This window comes from Andrena cerasifolii, chromosome 5 (assembly GCF_050908995.1).
Source record: "Andrena cerasifolii isolate SP2316 chromosome 5, iyAndCera1_principal, whole genome shotgun sequence".
NCBI classification, from domain to species: domain Eukaryota; kingdom Metazoa; phylum Arthropoda; class Insecta; order Hymenoptera; family Andrenidae; genus Andrena; species Andrena cerasifolii.
This window is the reverse complement of record NC_135122.1, coordinates 14,860,019-14,879,959: the sequence shown is the minus strand read 5'-3', so window position 1 is coordinate 14,879,959 and position 19,941 is coordinate 14,860,019. Positions and strand designations below refer to the sequence as shown.

Below are 19,941 nucleotides of genomic sequence, written 5' to 3'. Positions count from 1 at the left end.
TTTGCACCATCCCGTGCACACAAGTATCTCCGCATCTATCGCGCTACCTATTAATTTACCAATATTTTCCGCGAGCCACGCGGCATTAAAATTTCGAACGGTCGTCGGCGCATTTTTGCCCTGGTAATTGGCGTTGTCGAGTTTCCTTCTGGCTCGGATAAAAATCGCGCCTCTGTCGCTAATTAGCGGCACAGTGTATCGCGTTCCTGGCGCAGATATCACGTGCCGTTGTTAGAAATAATTAACCGCGTATCGTAATGATTTTCACTGCAGTTCCTTCGTCAAACGTACCGAAAGTGTGCGTGGAATTGAAATGTTTTTCTCGTTACTTTATAATTTCCGTTTTATTTTATTTTTTCTGTTTACGTTACGTTATTTTATATATATTTATTGTACTGAATTGTTCAAGCTTTGTATACTAAAGGGTTCTCCCGTCGAAATAATAATAATAATAATAATAATAATAATAATTGAACGCTATTAAGCTTCCTTCGAATGAAAGTTCAACGCCACACCACGGTTTTGAGTAAATTTTATCACGCGTGTCGTGCATTATTCATGTCTCCTGTCGTCGGCGACGTCGTTACTCATTTCTCCTTTGACGAACGATGGCAATCACGTAAAATTATTGGGATCCTTAACTTTCTTCGTAGTTTTCCACTTGATGTATCATCAGGCAAAAACGTAAGCATGTATCTTGCCATGGTAACTATCGAAGAAAGTGCAATCTAGAGATTCCACAGTCATCTTGTGCCGTACACAAATTAATCTGAGAGTGTCAAGTGGAAGATACGTCAAGTGGAAGGCACCAATCATCGAGCCCAGGCAACTGACTCGAGACAAGAATCCAAGTAGGTACATATGTAACTGACCAGTCATATCAATGCTCGAACTTACGAAATTTCAGTATCAAACAGAAACTCTCAAAGCGTAACGTGAAAGCCCCGCGCGTTCCACAAATCAGACACAAATCTCCCACCCTTCAATTGCTTCAGATAAGAACATTATGAAACCAGCAATCTTGTACAGTACCCAGCAGAAATTTTCGAAATTCAACATGGAAATCACACCGCTGTACCAGTATTCCACAGATGAGTCCCAGGTCGAAATATCACCGCGTCCGACGCATTAAATCGCAATTAATTCCCGCGAATTAATTGCCCAGGCTGGCCCTAGTCCGCGTCTGAGTGGTTGCAAAGAAAGTAAAGAAAATGGGAGCAGCTCGCGACTCGTTGAACCAGCGCCAGATAAATCTTACGTAATGCCGGGGTGCGCGCGTTTCCGCGTGTTTCGCGTGCCTCGTGCATTTCCCTCCCGCGTCAGATCAATGCCAGACCGGTAACGAGAAATCATCGAAATCGTCGGCTTTCCCCCGCGGCCTCGGTGAGAACGCCTCCCAGCTTCCCACGATAATCAGCTACCGAGGAAAGTGCGAACCGCGAAGAAGCTGCGCGGGAGACAAGAGGAACGGGGATGATTCATTGGGAAGCGTGGATCTCTGATCGGTCGAGTGGAAAACCTGCAGCCGAACTCCTCCACAGGAGTGTGCTACAAAACTCAAGACACGAAGCCTAGAAAATGTACCAAGCCTGCCAGAAATCCAGGGCTCCAAAATCCTTACAGTTCAAACACGAAGGTCGAAAATTTCACTTCCAGAGTTAACCCTTAACTGGTATACTGGGGTCGTGGCAGACCCCAAATAAAAAATGACACAGAAATTTGTAAAGTCGACACTAGAGCAACCACTATGAATATTTTCATCTTAGGTAATGTATAAAATAATAGAAGCGTAGAAAGTTAAACTATTATTATGAAATTAATTAGAAATCCAGTTTACCAACTTAGACAACCGAAAATTGTACATCGAACTTTGCGTGCTTGGGGTCACGAGCGACCCCAGGATACCAGTTAAGGGTCAACTAATCCTGTGTCTACAGAATTCAAAGGGCCAAGTACTAAACGCTTCCTCAGAGATTAGTCCGGGCTCCCCAGTTGATGACTTTCCAAACTCTGATTTACTAACCGGCCCGCACTCCTCCCGCCCAGTATGGTGTATTATAGCAATCACTTTCTCAAAAACAACATTGTCCCTTTCGACGGTAGCGCAAAGCCAGCCGCGCGGCCTTAAGGGGAAGCCTTCGAGAGCGACTCGAGAGAGGCAGGCCCGATCAAAGTGTGTCACTTGCACTTGCCGCGAGGTCCACAGTCGTCCAGTCGAAGGAGAGAAAACCTGCACGCCGCCGACGCCGGAAGTGGGTCGGGCCAAGAAATAGCTGCGATGCGTGCGGAGCCGCGCGAACGGAACGCCGAGAGCACGGCTGCGCGATATCGAGGTAGAAATTTTCATCGAGTCGCTTGGATCGGTGTCAGGACGCTCGTGCCACTCCGGATCCCTCCATTCGTCCCTGTTTTCACCGGCCATTTTTATGGTTATCATTGCAATTATCGCGATACACGCCGGCATTTTTCCGGGATCTACGAGCGAGCCTGTCCTTTCGCTTAAACACTTGCGATTGCTTATTTCGTATCGCTGTATAATAAAAATCGCGTCGACCTATCTGAAGTTTTTATACGCCGATCAATGCAAAGTTTATGCTCTCTTTAACCCTCGGGCGGGCGCACCAATGGGAGGTGCACGAGCAGGGGCGCGGTGAACTCAGTTCATCGGTTGAAAATAATCATTTTAGCCCCCTTATATATTACACTTCAGAAACGGTTTCTCTGTTGTAACTTAAATTAAATGTGATGGGAAAATATTAGCAATGTATCCAAAAATGCAGTAAATGTATTTAAAACGCACAAAAATAGTACATGTAAAACATTTTTAACATCAAAAATGAAAATCAACTGGCACAAGCATCATAGGGTTCTTGAAACACACCACGATCGCGCGGAGAGAATGTTTGTCTTACCGAGACCTAATGAAGGAAACGCGCAGATCGGTGAACGGAGTTCACAAAGCGCGCCCGCTCGAGGGTTGAAGAAGTATTAGGGCACTTAGGTCGAAGACTGATAAGTCCAGAAGTTATAAGCTTCGTCCCGGACGCCCATGAGTACTTACGAGAAGCACTGTGCGCTGGTTCTCTCTTCGTCACAGCGACAACTACAATTTTATTGAATAATTGAATTTAATAAGAAGCTTCTCTGGTTACATCCCGAAGATTATTTCACGAAAGCAACAGTCTCCTTAATTATCGACTGGCGCATCTGACCAACGCGCGTCTAATTGAGTACAGCTTTGCGTTTCTAAAACGCAAAGATTTAATAAGCAGCTTGCCTCGCGAGCCTGGCAAACGCAACTCTATTGAACGCATCTTCGAAGAGAGTGCCTGGAAATAATTTACCATTCAATAAATTCCACGCGACTAACAATAACCAAGCGGAGAACAGAAGAGGAACCGACGAGCGATATTCTGTAACAAATACTTCGCGAGAAACGCCACTACGCCTGAACTCACAAGAATGCAAAGAAGCAGTTAATTTTATAGCGTCGGTAGCTTGAAAAACAAGATATTTTTACCGCGCGGCGAACGAGCGAGGATACGATGGTCGCGGGGAAAATTCTATAGTTTCTCCGCGGGTGATCTACGGTCGAAAAGGATTTACGAGTGCGCGCAACTGTGCGCGGTTGTTTTGTCAAAGCTGGCCACTTTCGCTCGGGACGGTCGCTTTTCACGGGAGGATCGATTGTTAAAGCGTGTCCCTCGCTTTTGGAACGCCGACCGCCGCCTCGATTAGGAGAAACTCTCCTCGCCGGCAGACTTTCGAATTGCTTAGAAAATGAATTTTCTTTCCACGGTTGAAAAGATATTTAACGGGCGATCCGTGGTCCCCGCGACTCCGCGATTCCCCGCGAGGTGAAATTACTATCAATTAAACGCGCACGCCTCATTGTTCCCGTAATTGGTCAATTGTGCCGGCGAGGTAACGCGACAATTATGAATTTTCTGGCCTCATCTGGATTCTGCGTTCGTAATTAAGGAAAATATCGCAGAAACCGGCGCGATTGTTCACTGCGCTCCGTTACTGCCTGAACGCGATGGTCGCGATAATTGCATTGTTTCGAGACATGGTCGCTTTCGGAACCGACGACTGTGGCCCGAGACGTTTCCCTTCTTAAGCCGCGTATTCACCTGCGCATTCGCCCCGAATGTGCATTCGGCGCGCACCGATTTTTTGCTCGTCCGGTGTTCGGCGCGTGTTCGGGGCGCGGCGCGCATTCGGGCCGATCCGCTTGTTGGCGGTCCATCAAAGCGCGCATTCGGGTCCGAACAATACCATGAAAAGGACGCCGCAAATTTCACTCAACCCCGAACGCGCGCCGAATGCGCGCCGAATGCGCGCTGAGCTCCGAACGGGCAAAAAATCGGTGCGCGCCGAATGCACATTCGGGGCGAATGCGCAGGTGAATACGCGGCTTTACCGTTTCTTTATTTTGTCACGGAGCCGCGCGATTAAACTCTGCTACTACAATTAGCCGCGCGCCTATCACCATTTACACGGCAATTAATTAGCGCGGTAATTTACGCATCAGCCTCGCGACGTTTCTAGCATTCTAATTAAGGAATTACTAGAGACTATTATCAGACGCGTGCCGTAAATTGGGGTAGCATTGACCAGCTACTTAACATGCGTTAAAGAAGGAAACGGATAAAAACTTTATGCAATCTGACACTTGTAGTGCAATCACAAAAGATGCAATGCTATGATAGGATACTTAAGGGGGGAGGCCTACTTAGAAATTTTTTCGGAAAACTGATTTTTCGATTTTTATATTTCCCTGAAGTTTACAAAGTCGGTGACACGCGTAACGCAAAAAATTAATGAACCGATTTACTCGAGGGTTTGCAGAGTTATTTTAGGGTTAAAAATCTAAGCGCTCTCGGGAGTTTTTCCTTTTTTGTTGCCTACATTTTTTTTACACTCGAGAAACGAGCGATTTTTACCCAAATATCGACGTTTCAACTTTGCACAGCCGCCATTTTGTCTGAAAATAATTTTTCCAAAATCGGGCCCGTAATTATCTAAAAAAAAAAATCGAATTTTCAATTTTGGATGATCCTGCACCGAGCTACGGTTGTCACCGCAAAGTGTCTAAAACAAAAGGACGTCTCGGGCATCGCCTATAACTCACAAAGCTTTCAGTACTTTTTACCACAAAAAATACTGAAATATCCGTAAGATGTACTCTTTTCAATAGACTAATGTTTAACAATATAATTTCATCGGTTTTTCTAGAAAAAATTCCCAAAGAATCGATTCTTTTCCTACCTCCTGACGGTAGGTAACCCCTTAAAGCAAATGTACAAATATTAATTTGTAAATGTTAATTTTTATGTCATACAGCAGAGTGTTCCAAAAGCATGCCAATGTCCCGCCACTTTGCGGTACCTAATATTAGAATCTCGAAAATGAATTGCAAGTGAGTAAAAGCAATCGTGCAAGCTTCAGGAACGTCGAATGACATTTCGCATTTTATCAATTAAAAGGGTCTCCAGAAATCCTTTAACATAAATCCAACGTCTACTATCCTCTCGAATTACGCGCACGTCGAAGCCCCCCTGAAATATCCAACGACTTTCATGGAAAGCCAGAGGTAATTATAGAAGAGAGACCCATTTATCCAGAGGCGCGATCACACGGAATCCACGAACGCCTCGGTGGCCGAGGGATATTCCCAAGTAGAATATCGTACGATCTTTACGACCCCTGTGTGGCCAGCGGGATTCAGGGTGGAACCATACTCTCTAATGCCAAAAATATATCGCGGCCACGTACGCTCCATGGTCTTACTCGTATTTCGGTCTAGGGTAATGCACGGAAACGTGGCGCGCGTAAACACGTGCTCGCCATATGGCTGTGTTCGTTCGCATTTTTTCGTACGACCCGGACCTTGAACGTGCGTCAGAAATCGCGGCACGTTATACGTCAGCGTATCAATTGTGAACTCATTCGTGAAGAATGTTTCATCTTCTGTACGAAGGCACGGTGGAGCTACCATTATTTCAACATACCGGATCCTCTATCATCCGAATGCTCTACATTATCCGAATAATGTACCATCAGATTTCATAGTTCATTCCTTTCGGCATTGAAGTTGCTTCCATGATTCTAGATTAAATTAAATCTGACCGGAAGACTAACGGTGCAAGAGTTAAGTAATTACCAATCGACTATGAATCCTACCGTTTACAGTTCTGGGAGCAGAACTTTGCACGTCGACGGGGTAGCACGTCGCGCACGCGTTCAATAATTGGACGAAGGAATGGAGTTAAATTAAGACGTCCGACGTAAATTTCAATTAATCGAGTGGAACAGTGGAACGACGTTTCTGGACGACGTCGATTGAACCCTTCCAGCTTCTCCACCCCCGTCGCCTATTAATAGGCACCGTTTTGGCGATCTGCCTATCGTTTCCTTTCATTCATGTTCCTGTTGCCGGCGACTGCTAAGGGCAGAAATAAACCTCGGGCGGCTACGATGCTCCCCTAACCAGGAATGATCAGCCCCGCGTCGCTGGCTGTGCGTTTCGTTGTTTTATAAGGCCTTGCCCGGGAACAATTGCGATAATCACTTCGTAATTGCAATAATTAACCGACCTCTACCGCTTAAACGGTAGTTGATTAATTTACATTTAATTGACCATTATCCTCGGTCTATTCTTCATCCCCGAAGCACGTTCCACGTGCGTAAGAAGTCAGCACCGGTTGCCTGAGTTTTCCAAGGTTCAACGGTCCGTAGAAGTTAAATTTCTTATCGAAAGGCTGGGCAATAGAGATGTTACGCAACGCGGCCGCGATGAAATGAAAAACAGGCGCGAAGGAACGTGGGAGAGATCATTACGCATGTTTGAAACGTGAACGCGGCATTGACAGCTTTATTGCCGAGATCTGAAAGGATATTCGTTCGTACGTCACGGTTACAGCAGTGTGAATAAATTCGTATTCTGCGCTTATTGCGCGTACGCGATGCTGACACGTCGCGAAGGGCACGAAGTATGAAAACGGATAAACGACACATACCAATGAATCCTGACACCAGTACGGATTTCGATTGAAAAAATTCTGGTCACGATTGTAATTTCGCTAGGAGGACTTTCAACGTGGAGATACGTACAGCATCTTTTGTACAGCTGTAACAAAGATCATTATAGTTTGAAGCAAACACACTTTCCCAGCACTTATGCCTCTAAATTCTCCCATCCTCCTTCCCACTCACAATTTATATTCCTAATTACTCGCAGAGTCTCGTGGAATTCAATTGAAATTTATCCAAATCCTGTCGGAAACGATTCCACTGCCATTCCAGGCGACTTTGCCTGTGATTTTTATAAATTATATTATTGGATTATACTATTTCTATATATTAAATATTGCATAGTAAATGCAATGCTTTAATTGGCAACCACGTTTTACGCTCGAATTTTACGGTGCCCATTAGCAAATCGGCGGTCGCCGAGACTAATTACCCTGCGGCTCGAAGGCTCGATAGAGCGTTAAAAGCGAAGGAGGCGATGCGAAGAAGGGGGACACGTTAAATCGCACAGGTGCGGGACCCGACATATTCGCGATGTTCTCGGTGAGTAACGCGGCCTTTCTCCGTGACATTTGAGAGGCAAGGAAACACGTAGGTGGAGTTCTTGCATCTCTCATTACGATGCAAGGACGACCGGCTACGGAGTGACTCCAGATCCCGCTGCGATCTCAGTTTTGGCTTCGACTTTAGACCCGTCTGGACTCGGCGCTGCTCGATTCATTAATATTAAAAGCGACGCGATGAAATCACTCCTATTCCCGTTATCAAGTCTCGATTACCTTCCGAGTGTTAACCGATCGATATTTTATTAGCCACGAAGCGTAACCGATGCAGAAGATAACGTGGCTCGGGTGAATAGCGAAATTCTACTTTATGCTTTTATACTTACTTAATTAAGATTATATCTTTCGATCGAGTGCTTCTTTCAGATAAACGAGCAATTTGGCAATAATCCGAGGTGGCGGAGGTGGGTGAGTCATCCCGCGATTCTCCCGAATGCTTCTGCGTTTGCTCCTTTGAACCGTACCAGTGGAACACCGACAAAGCTACTGTTACGACATTTCCCCCGGGATTAGTGACGTCTACGATTCGGTCAGCTGGCTACCCGGAAAAGAAATCGCAACCGGTTGTTACGTAATCGGCACGATCGACTAGACGAAAAGACACGTTCCTGTCTAACCGGTAGAGAACGTTCACAGATTTTACTTCTATACGTTCGTGCTCCCTTAACCGAAGCGTCACGTGCCCTCCAGATTTCAAAATTTCCTCAGTCAGCCGGAAAATTGCCGGCGAGCACACAGATTCTCCTATACAACTGTGCTTCCATCGCAGAGTATAATATAACTACAGCGAAACGTAGGCAGGACATGGTGACTTCTAATCGATTATTTCTATTAGCAGTACCAAACTGCGGCAACCCTTCGCGATATATTTCTGACCGCGACGTTCACTGTGCCGATCTACCGCCACCGACGAGCGTATCAGTCGAGCCTAAGGTTTTACATAATCCGCGTGTTATTACCGCGAGTGCTTTCACGTTTTTAATAACGGCGGGATCTACGAGCCGCGATCTTCAAGCTAAAAGGGAAACGACTGCTTGTCGGACAGTAGAATATGCACCTGAAGCGTTCGATGGAAAGAGAAATGGAAAAGCGTACGTGATGGACTCCCTTTATTAGAGTCACGTAACGTTCTGTCTGACAGCCTGACCGTATCCCGCTGGAAACTCGCTGTCAATATTAACACCGTTCCCCTGCAGATGTGTTGTAACTGGAAACGAGGGAACTTTTATTCGAACCGATACACCCGGAAAGGAGAATATCGTTACGCAATTCCGATGTGAACGGGCGAGAGTGGCGGAGTACAACCGGTAGCAGGATCCTGCGGATCTCGTGTCCGTTTTGCAGGTGGTAGCGGAGCAGCTAGGCGAACTTTTTCGTTGGCTTGCATTTCATCGCGCTCTCGGCGCCATAAATATTCAAACGATCGAACGCATTCGGTTGGACGGGTGGCGACTACTTTAATTGCTTCGCAGCCTCTCGATTAAGGAGTAATAGAGGCAGGAGTGCGTAGGTTGAATATGTGGAGATTTATGCGACGACGTTGATACAGTTCCTGCCTGCTGGCTGTACTTTTGTCAGTCCGGAAGATAATGTTTTCTATTTTGCAGTTTAAAAATAATGCGAGATAAAATTTCGTTTCTTTATTTAAATGTGAATACCTACTGTTTAGAAATGGTTAAGTAGATTCCTTGATACAATTACAACTGATCTAAGTCACAGTAGTATAATAGAAACGTGCACTGCTCTTTTTTTTTTAAATGTGTTTATTTTGTCATAAAGAATACGTAACAGTTTTTTGTAAATGCTTACTAGGTATAAACACAGCCGAATTGGCACCTCGTTTCAATAACAATATATACTAGGTATCAGTCTCTAAAGAGCGCTCGTACTTAAACAAAATATAGATACTTAATTTTTAATGTATGTTAAATTGCACTTAGTTGGCTTTCCCTAACTTTTCAGTGATAGAGCAGTTGTACTGTGTTTTCCCTGGAGAAATCGGCTCTAAACCAGGGACGTCACTTTGGTGTGAGCGTCTTAAGTGTAATTCTAAACCTAATTAAATCTAACCTGCCCTAAATTAATCTAAGGATACGTACACGAGTATATACAGAGGAAACGTGCACTGCAATTTTCTGTACATGGTTTCTGTGTGATTATAGAAAAGAAGATTCCGTTAATCTGTGTCTAATTTCCTTGACCTGTGCAAACCTTAGTGTTTCATTTCCAGAAAAGACGGATAAGGATAAATGAAATTCAAGCGCGAAGTAGTCGCGCGAAACGAGCAAACCGTGAGTCTGAATGGAAAAACTTTACTGAATTACGAAATCACACGGTTCAGCTGGTTAATTGAAACAAGTGGAGCCGTGTACCTGGGCTGAGATGTAAAAGGCAACGAGCGTCAAGTCGGATGAATTCTAAACAAACGCGTATCAATCACGCGCTATGAGACTTTTTGCATGCGAGTTTCGTTCCCCTTTTGTTACGATCAAATACGTACCGACACGTTTCCGTGCACGTGTACAAGAAACTCGTCAAGGATAACAGCTACGGAATCATAACTACGAGAGCGAATCGTTCGCGAATCGCGTTCGTAAAGAAGAAACCGAGAAACTTCACAGCGTTTCATTCGCGTCTAACATTTTCTCAAATCGCCTTGATATTGCTGCACGAAAATGTATCATCTTTCACAGACCCGTGTATATTTGCAATTAATTCTTTCACGTTAAACTGTTCGTTTGCTTGCCATATTAATTAAAAAAAAAAAGTTGTGTAAGTAGTCAGACACAACAATAATTCAGGGGTTCCAGTATTTTATAGCTCTTCCGTTAAAATTATTTCCGTGTGTCACCTTTAGCATTTCCACACTTACTTAATGAAATAAAAGAATACAAAAAATTGAAAATATAAATTATATTCATAGAGCATTATCGCTACTAGCGATCGCATTATCTTTAGGATTAACTATCACAAGAAGCTCTTTCAACAGCGGAACACATTTGTTGTTCAAATCTGTTTGTCCAATAAAGCATTCAAGCACGACAAGAACTTTCATACAGGACACAAAAGTAAGAAGCTCCAACCAGGCTCGAGCCATTTTTGCGCCCTGTGCGAACTTGCCAAATCGTGCCCTTTTTTATAACACAGTTATTTGAGCTTTTCGATGACCCTACTCTGAATTTTTATTCGTAGCTTAGAACATTTATAATACAACTTGTACCGCCAGTCAACTTTACGCCCTAGGCAGCTGCCTTATCTTGCCCACAGGGAAGAGCCGAGGAGCCTGGCTCCAAGTGCGTCTCCAATTCAACCGCGACTCGAATTACCGAACGTTCCGATCGAACTTTGAAAGCCTCGACAGTGATGATTGATTTCGGCCGCGGGATGATTAACGAAAAATCAGGGGCGGGGAGAGAAAGAAGGGAACCTTTCCACCGTGGAGAGAAACAACTGTGTACGCGTACATGCCGACGTTGCGGAAGAATAATGGAGGGTGCGCGGAACAAAGGGCCAAGAGGAACCAACGTACGAATTACGAGCCGGGTCAATTATCCGGCCTGCACGACCGTTAATCCAATTTACGAAATGGCCGGTCACGAGCGTACCACACGCGGCGCGTGCGACGAAAAGGAGTGTGGACCGCGCTTAATCGTGGGTGGAAAGACCGCCGGCTCTGCGCCTCGCGCTTAATGTATGTACCGGCAGAAACGAGAGGGCGGACAAAGTTGCAAAACGGCCCCGGGGCAAATCGTCGTCGTGTTCCCTGGTGTTGCGTGCAAATAAACGGTCGAACCCCGTGCGCTCCTTCGACCGGCAACGGGTTGTTGGAGGGAGGGGCAAAAAGAAGTACCCCGTGCCCACGTTTTCGCCTCTCGAAGCGTTCTCGTCCCAGAGTCTGGGACGCAGACAGGTCGACACCACCGTTGGGCGTTAATTTCATGCGGATTACGGTGCACGCTGATAAGCGTTCAACGGTGAACGGATACCGAATCGGGGAATTTTTAATTCCACGGCTAGGTAGTTGCTCGGGGATCTTAATCTAGCCACCCGACTCGTTTATCTCGCGTGTGTTTGAGCAACGGACGATTAGATAAGGGATGGCCGTGGCGATACGCGGCAGAGAGATTTGTATCGAAATTATTCGATCTGTATTCCGTGGCTGTTGAAAATTTCTGGGGAAATAGGGGGAGGGGAGGGCGATGAGATTGCGTAGTGGTTCATTGTGGATTAACAGTTTGGTGGAACTTGAAATATGAGAGATTGCCGTGATATGAGTGGGGTTGTTTGTGGAATAACAATGCATCTCGTGTGTTTAGAAATGAGAGAAGGTGGATTAATGTTTTGAACAGTGCGGGGGTAGTTTTCAACCGAGGAACTGATTAATTTTACTTGGTTATCGGGTCAAAGTTAAATGAAATGGTGGTTTTGTAGCAGGATTAAATTGTGCCCCATTTACTTTGGATATTATAAGTAATATTATTATTATTATTATTATTATTCGTCTTTATTACTTGACACATCTAGAGAAGAAAATAATACATAAAGACAAGCGAAGTAAATGGCGAGGCTGCAGTACAATACTGTTAGAAGCCTAACCATAACTAAATAACTAACTAAATGACTAAAAACTAACTAACATTGTGAAACTAGAAAGTTATTGTGACGCATAATGTAACCTTATATATCGCCGAGCTTTACATTTAAAATCAGGAAACGAATTTAAACCTCGAATATCAGGTGGGAGGGAATTATAGTAATGGGCCGAAATATAAGCTGTATAATATAAATGTAATGTATGTTGCGTTACTATAATGTTATTATAGAATTATAGTATTATTATAGAGCTGTATAATATAGTATTATTACAGTGCCGGAAAGAAATATTGGTACACTTTTAAAGCAGAATAACTTTTTCAAAATTGGTCCAAACGACTTGAGTTTTTTTTGAGAAACTAGACGGATTAGTTTGGAAAAAGTTACAATTCGTCGGAATACCGGAGAAAATAGTGAAAATCGCTTTTTCCACTTCTTTATCTGAGCTTGTAATGAAAATTTAAAAATCCCCTGTGTAGATTTAAGCAAGTTGTATACATGCTGAGAATTTCATCGAAATCGGTCGATGCAAAAAAAAGCGACAAGCATCGAAATAAGTTTGTAAAATTTATTACAGGCATAGGCCGAAAACTGTGATTTCCACCACTTTTAAATGTTTGCAGCTCATAGCTACGTTAACCGATTTCGATTAAATTTTCAGCATGTATACAACTTACTGAAATCTCGAAACAGGATTGTTAAATTTTCATTACAGGCTGAGATAAAAAAGTTGAAAAAGCGACCTTCCCTACTCCGACCAATTGCATTTTTTTTCAAAGCGCCGAAACACGTCATCTAGTAAACTAATTCTTCTAGCTTCTCCAAAGAACTCAAGTCGTTTGGACCAATTTTAAAAATGTTACTCTGTCTTAAAAGTGTCCCGATACTTTTGTCCGGCACTGTATGTCTATTGTTATTCGGTATTATCGCTCTATTTCTAATGGTCGTATTTAGGAATGCCAAGTTACTGTAGTATAGTAGCTCCTATTATGTACACCTAAATACCATCTTGGAAATAAAGCGAGGTGTTTAAGCTTTAGACAGTCACCTTGCATTTAAATTAGACTGCATTCAAAAGCTTTAAAAAAAAATCAATTCTGCATTCAATATAATCGTAAATAGAATTAATACGTCCAAGTGAAACGTAGTATGTACCTCGTCACGTTGTACTCCAAACGCGTAACAGTTCACATCGTCGCTGAAATCATGGCCAGAGTTCGAGGAGTGTCTAAAAATTTCCAAACACGAGCACTGTCCACGCAGTCTCTATACGTAGAACAATTTAGAAAACTCGCACAAAACAGTTTCCCTTAACCGAACACATGGAAACGACAGATCGCGAATTTTTAGTTATCGACGCGAGATTTATTTAACAATTGCACTGATAATCCGATTGGACCGACCGAATCACTCGATTAAATTCCCCAATGTCACCAGGAACATTGGCAAAGGCGGGACCACTGTCACAACACAACCACACCGACTAAAAGGCGGACGATGACTGAGGATTTAATTAGTTAGGATTTCAGTGATCCCCACTCTTACCTGCTCACGACTGCGCAGAGGCTACTCTTGGTTATTCTACGAACTACGCGCCTTCGCTAACAGCTCCCTGAGTTCCCCTACCCTTCAGCTATTAGCAATTTTCGCACTGCTCAGCTTTACAATCTATTCATTTCTCAATGCAGACACACGCGTTAGAATTGAAGATTTCATTTGGTAATAAAGCCCTTCGAGCACGTGACGTCAGTCTCGAATCACTTTGAGTACTCGAATTGGAATAGTCAGTTACGACTCTCGATTACTAACAGTTTAAATACATCTTAAAAGCCTGCTGACAAGTTGACAATGGAAAATCCGCTGAGCACATTCACGCACACTTCGCGAAACAAGAGACAGGAAAGGTTCTCTCAGGGGAATATAAAAATTGTGCACCTACTAACCAATTAATTCCCTCGTAAATTGAAACATTACAGAGACCCGCAGAATCCGATGAAATCGTCTAACGTTACCGTACCCCGCGTCGCGGGCCCAAGCACCGCGGTGTCTGCGCGCTGTCTTGGCTCGGGCGCGACGTAAATCTCCGTCGACGTAGAATTTATCGGCATGCGATATGTGTATCCTCATAAAGCGAGGAACAAATCACGACTACGTAGCCCGGCATCGCGAGCCGCCGCGGTTCGACACGAAAACCCTGAAGAAACGAGCGCTGTATCCAGTGTTAACCGGTGGAAAAACAACGCCCTATAAATCCTAACCGAGAGAGATCGTGGCGGGAGCGGGATGTGGCGCGCGAGCAAATTGCCCGGCGAACGAAAAGCGCGGCGGGGGGAAGAAATAAATGAAATGTTTCATAACGGGCGCGAAGGACTTGCCACGTTCGCGGCGGAGCGGCGAGCCAGCCCCGCGCGGACGCCGATCGGCGAAAAGTCTGGCGTGCGTTTCGTGCATGCGCTTGCCAATGCGCGTGATGCATGTGCTACAGAAAGCAGACACGGCGAAACAGATACGAGGCTGCCCCCAAAGATCGTGCAAACGATCTGGCCCGATCGGAGCGCGCGCCACTCCGAGCGGCAAGCTTAACGAGCCCACGACCGCCCCGGACAATGTAATCGAGACGATAAACTCGATAAGTCGTAATTAAAGTTTCTAGATCGACCTGTGACTCCGAGGAATGAATTAATTACGAGTAACAGCGAGATCGACTTACGTAACGCGCCGGCTGCTGGGTACGATTCTATCTGAAAAGTACACAGGATTGCGTTCCGCGATTAACTTATGAGCTGGGAGTACAGAGGGAAGCGGGATGCGGCTGGATTCTATGCGTATGAATATTTAGCTGTGGTAAAAGTGTAGAACAGCATCGAAAAGACACCGAGCACTTCTATTTTACATGGAAAAGGATTCGTACCCAACCTACACCCCCAGCGATGCTAAACCAGCCATCTACTCCCTGGTCGCAAGAAATAAAGTACCTGGGCTTCTGGCTGGGTAGAAAACTCTCTTGGAATATACACATTAGCGATAGGGCTAATAAATCATTTGGCGCTCTCAGAACGCTCTACCCGCTAATATAAAAAAAAACAGCCGCCTGGACGCTAACACAAAATTGAGTCTGTACAAATCATGCGCCAGACCTATTATACTTTACGGGGCGCAACTCTGGTCCACCGCGGTTTTGACGTATATGAAGGAAGCGCAAAGGGCGGAAAATCGCTTTCTAAAAAACATATTAAGGGGAGGTTCCGGTCTAAATGTCGATTTTTTTTATTTCATTTTTCGAATGTTCAATCTTTTAGGAATAAGTGTTTAAAAGGATTTGTTGAAATTCGTAGAATTCCCGAAATTATAGGCATTTGAGTAGCGGCAAATGCATGGGTAACACCCGGCCACTCGGCACTCGCGTAAAACTTTAAACGCGTTTTTCTCGAAACAGTGTTCTCAAAACGGTGGGCGCTGTATCTCCAAAAATTATTATCCGATTCGACTGAAACTTTTTTATTTTGAAGAATATACTTCTGGCATGCACCGACGGGTAATAGAGACACAGTCCGAAAGCACCGCCCCACCAACACTAATAGTTTCAACATTAAAAAAAAAAGTGTAGAACTAACTGTTGCCATTCGAAGTTTCGTTTTCGGAGGAATCGAGTTTAGAAGCTGGTATTAATTAGTTTGTACAGCAAATAGTATGCAGAGATTTGCATTTAGTTTCGGCGACCGGAAATTCTAAAGGCTAATGTCGTTAATCGCCGTTGCGCCTAATCGAATCGCATGCACGATCGGCCAAAGGGAACGTGGTCGACGAGTGTGATAACTGCTGGCACGAACGAATCGAGCATGAACGAAATGTGGGTCGTCGAAATTCTTTTTCGCCGCAGTCGGCCACGTGCGCAGGCAATATAGATGTAATTATGCACGCTGTGTATTGTCGATTTTACTTTTGGGTCGGAGGAACCGGAAGCCGAGGCCCTCGTACGGCCACGGAATGTTAACAAGTCGAAAATCGTCCGTGTTGTGAAATTGGACTTGTTTAATTCAGGGCATTTCCTATACAGGGTGTGCCTACGTCGTTTCCTCAGATATTACCGACCTATTCCACTGCTCGTATTTATTTATTTATTTATTGATAAACGGGGAAGGGTCAAATATTCACGAGTAACTCGAATAATTCGAATACTTACGCATAACTCGAAAATTGGAGATCTGTTCGAACACATTCGAGTAGGTGATTCGAAAACTTAAGTAATTCGAAGTCTTACGAGGGCTCGAATATTCGAGCCATTTGAGTTTTTCAAGTAGCTCGATTTTCTCTCCAAACATTTCGTCGATTTCAAAGCAGCTCGGAAAACTCACACGCTCGATTCCGGCGAGTTCAGCTCAGCTCGTAAATTCCGAGTACTCGCGCACCCCTGCCCATATTTGCCGCCATGCGTAATCCGGAGCACGAAAGGACGACCGACGCAATAACCGATTGACCGAAGCTCCAAATCCCTCGTGGGTCACCCGTGACCCACCGTCGGGAATCGTGTTAAGCACGTGCTCGCGGAGCGGTGGACCATTAACATCCACGGCGTGACGGTGAGCGTTCAACAATATTTCCTTTGTAATAATTAAACGCGACAAGCTGCGGAGGAAGCGCCTGCGTTCCTCGGGCGCGATTGAGAGTGAGAAACGCGCGACATGACGCGAGGAGGACTGAGGGGGCTACCCAGAAGAGAAATTACGTACAATGTGCGCGACGAAACGAGTACCGTTGCCCTGAGTCGTGTCAGAAACGGTGCCACGTGCCACCTCGATTGTATTTCAGCCTGTCTTAATATCCGAATATTAAATCCCCTTAATTAGTCGCGATAAGCGTCGCGAAACAATGCTGGACGCCGATATTTCTCTGCGCAACGGTGCCATTTTCATTGTTCGTTCTTGACGGGCTCTTTCCGTGCCCCGTTCCTCGTCACACGCGAGTGCTCGTTAAGCGAATATGTATGTCCCGATGTTCGCGACGACAATTAAAGATGAGAAACGCGCGACGCGACGCGAACGAGGGAAAGAGAGGACGCAGGACGGAGAGGGTGGTCGCGGGGAGGGAGGAAGCTGAGGGACGACGTGAAAATGTTACCTGTCGACATTAGTCGAGCCGAGAATCCCACTAATTCTGATCTTTGGATGCTTAGTCTGACGCACGGGCATGCAGGGTGTCTCAGAGTTATGGGTACAAGCTGGGAACATCGATAACGCGGACCAATGGCTAAGTTTAATCACGGCCGTGTACTATAATTAACGTTGATGTTATTATGCGTGGCCACGAGGATTTCGAAAGTCTTTTTAACGTATGTACGTTGATCTATATACGCGGACGCGTGTAGGAGACCGCGCGATGATTACTCAATTATAGTTGATCAACGACAGAGAGCCTGATTGAATCACCTTTCTCCGTGGAAACAGTTCTTTTCGAGGGCTTCAAAGGCGCGTAGGTGGAAAAGGTTAAGTGCGCAATTGCAGCCGCGGAGCGGGATGAGCTGTAGACGGAGCTTAATTGTCTGTTAGAGGGTGCGTCGGTGGTCTAAAGTGGCTTGACTGGTTTTAATTATTGTATGAATGGTATTGATATTGCATTGACATCTAATTATATAAAATGGTAGGTAGGGAGATAATTACATATCTGCTTTTCCTATAAGACAGATAGGGTAAATCCGGGGTCCGGCAGGAGAATTGGTCGAGTCGCTATATTTCAGACTCTATACGTAAGAGCGCGTTAAGGTACAGAACGCAAACTTCTCTGGGAGCCAAACTGTTGAAAGAACAGCGTCGTTTCGCTTCCCTTTGTGTTTTCCTGAATTTGTAGACTATAAAAGGTCAGTGGAGATATTTAACATATACTTCTAAGTTAATTTTCGTTTAATGGTTTGGATAATAAGATAGTAGAGGCATTGAGGAGCAACGCAGCGAAGGATGTGGCCATATTAACCCTTCCCATCAAGGTTAACGAGAGGATTTTTTAAAATATTGATTTCGGAAAAAATGGCTGATGTTTAAAGTAAAAGTTTCGATTTTCATCATAAATCGTGCCTGATTTTCGTCAATTAAAAGAAAACTAAGCATCGGATAATAAAATCCTTCGTTCAAATACTAGATAATACTATATAATAAGTAAATTCTTTTGAATTTTATATTTCAGATGATCGACTTTCGAGCAGCAGTGGTCACCGCAGAAGCCTTTTTTTAGAGAACCTTCGAGTGATGGCCAATAACTTAGTTATTGATAAATATTTTCAAATAAAAAAATTACGATGCACGGTACTAGATGCAATGCTTAAAAGGAAAAAAGATTTCTTGAGAAATGTGTTATAGCTTTTGAGTAAAAAATTTCCAAAGACCACCATTTCTTCGGCCTCCTGACTGAGCATGACCCCTTAAACCGCAGAAGGAAAGAAGGAGCCCATCGCGCTTCGTGTAACCTGCTGCGATTCACCTTCCTCCACCTTCTTCGTGGATTCATGGACCACCCTGCCGAATCACAGATTCCAACGATATTCCAGAAGGCGACGAATCGCAGAAGAGGAGAATAAATCTCACGGAACGTTAGGAAATAGAGATCCTATCCGACTCTGTCGTCGCTGTTGCAGCGATATTCGACCGCAGGGCGGAGCACTCGTTAACGTTAACCATGGACCCCGTGGGACTCGCGACTCAGAGAGCCTATTTGCTCTTTGCGGAATTCTTCGGCGGTTCGTCATTGTACGCTCGCGGGACAGGACGCCGCCGCCTGTGACCCGACATCGACGCAACGTGCCATTGTCGCGAAACCCAGGGGAATAGGACGAGATAACCCGTTTTCCGTCGCCGTTATGCAACCGACGTCCCATTGTTCGCGTCTCGCCGTTCCTCGGGAACACCTTGCCGCGTGCTCCGAGCGGTGACAAGGATTTTTCTGCGCGTTACAAAACGGCTGTCGAGAGCGCGATCCTGCCTCGTCCTCCCGTGAAAGAACTCCCGTCCACGAGCCACTAACAATGGCAGGCATTGTCTTCCGCCTTGTGGGACGAAAATCGAACGTTACACGGTTTTTCAGCGACCCCGCGTTACGTATTCGAGCGGACACGTTGCGTGACGCGGTAATTGTCCCACCCGCACGGAAGGACTCGAACTTGAGGATTACGTGGCTGGGTGTTCGTGATTTGCGCGCAGGATTCCGATGTGTGTAATTCTGCGCCGCATGGGGAGTCGTTAAGTCCGAACGTAAGTCATTCTGCTATTCTTCTCGATGACTTATCCGTTTAGAAGTTACGTGGCATTCCTTTGATTTACGAGTCCTATGAAATCCGCAGCTCATCCTGGACATTGCATAATGCTTGGACAATTGGCTATTCGCCTGTGCTTTGAAACACTGTGAAAATAGACTCGCACCGACACCACGCACAGATGTAGAAACCCTGAAATTCAAATTCAATGGGGAAGCTCGCTGCAACTTTTTGCCAAACGTGACGCCACCAGCGCACGTGCCACGTGTCATCGGTGTTTTAAATAAATAAATAAACAGAGTGTAAGAGTATCATAAAAAGATTTGCCTGCCTAAATAGCTAAGGATATTTAGCGTTGTTAATGTCAGGATACTTGAGTTAGAATTTATGTCTTTATATGTTTTTATTATAACTTTTAAAATCGCGTAACTTTTTTAGAATTGGTCCGAACGATGTGAATATTTTTTGAGAAGCTAGAAGGATTAATTTGCTGAGAGAGGTGCTTCGTAG

General features: G+C 44.9%; 1 protein-coding gene across 7 annotated transcripts in view; it reads right to left on the bottom strand.

Annotated features, from left to right (window-relative positions):
- Smash (smallish) overlaps window positions 1-19,941 on the bottom strand; it is a 140,650-nt gene that overhangs the window by 49,594 nt on the left and 71,115 nt on the right. For 2 of the 7 annotated variants that reach the window (XM_076813108.1, XM_076813106.1), the window contains exon 1: window positions 13,347-13,687. The exons of the other annotated variants lie outside the window; for them this stretch is intronic. The gene's annotated coding sequence lies outside the window, so the exon portion shown is untranslated. Of the gene's footprint in view, window positions 1-13,346; window positions 13,688-19,941 lie in introns of those variants that run through there. 7 annotated transcript variants of the gene reach the window in all.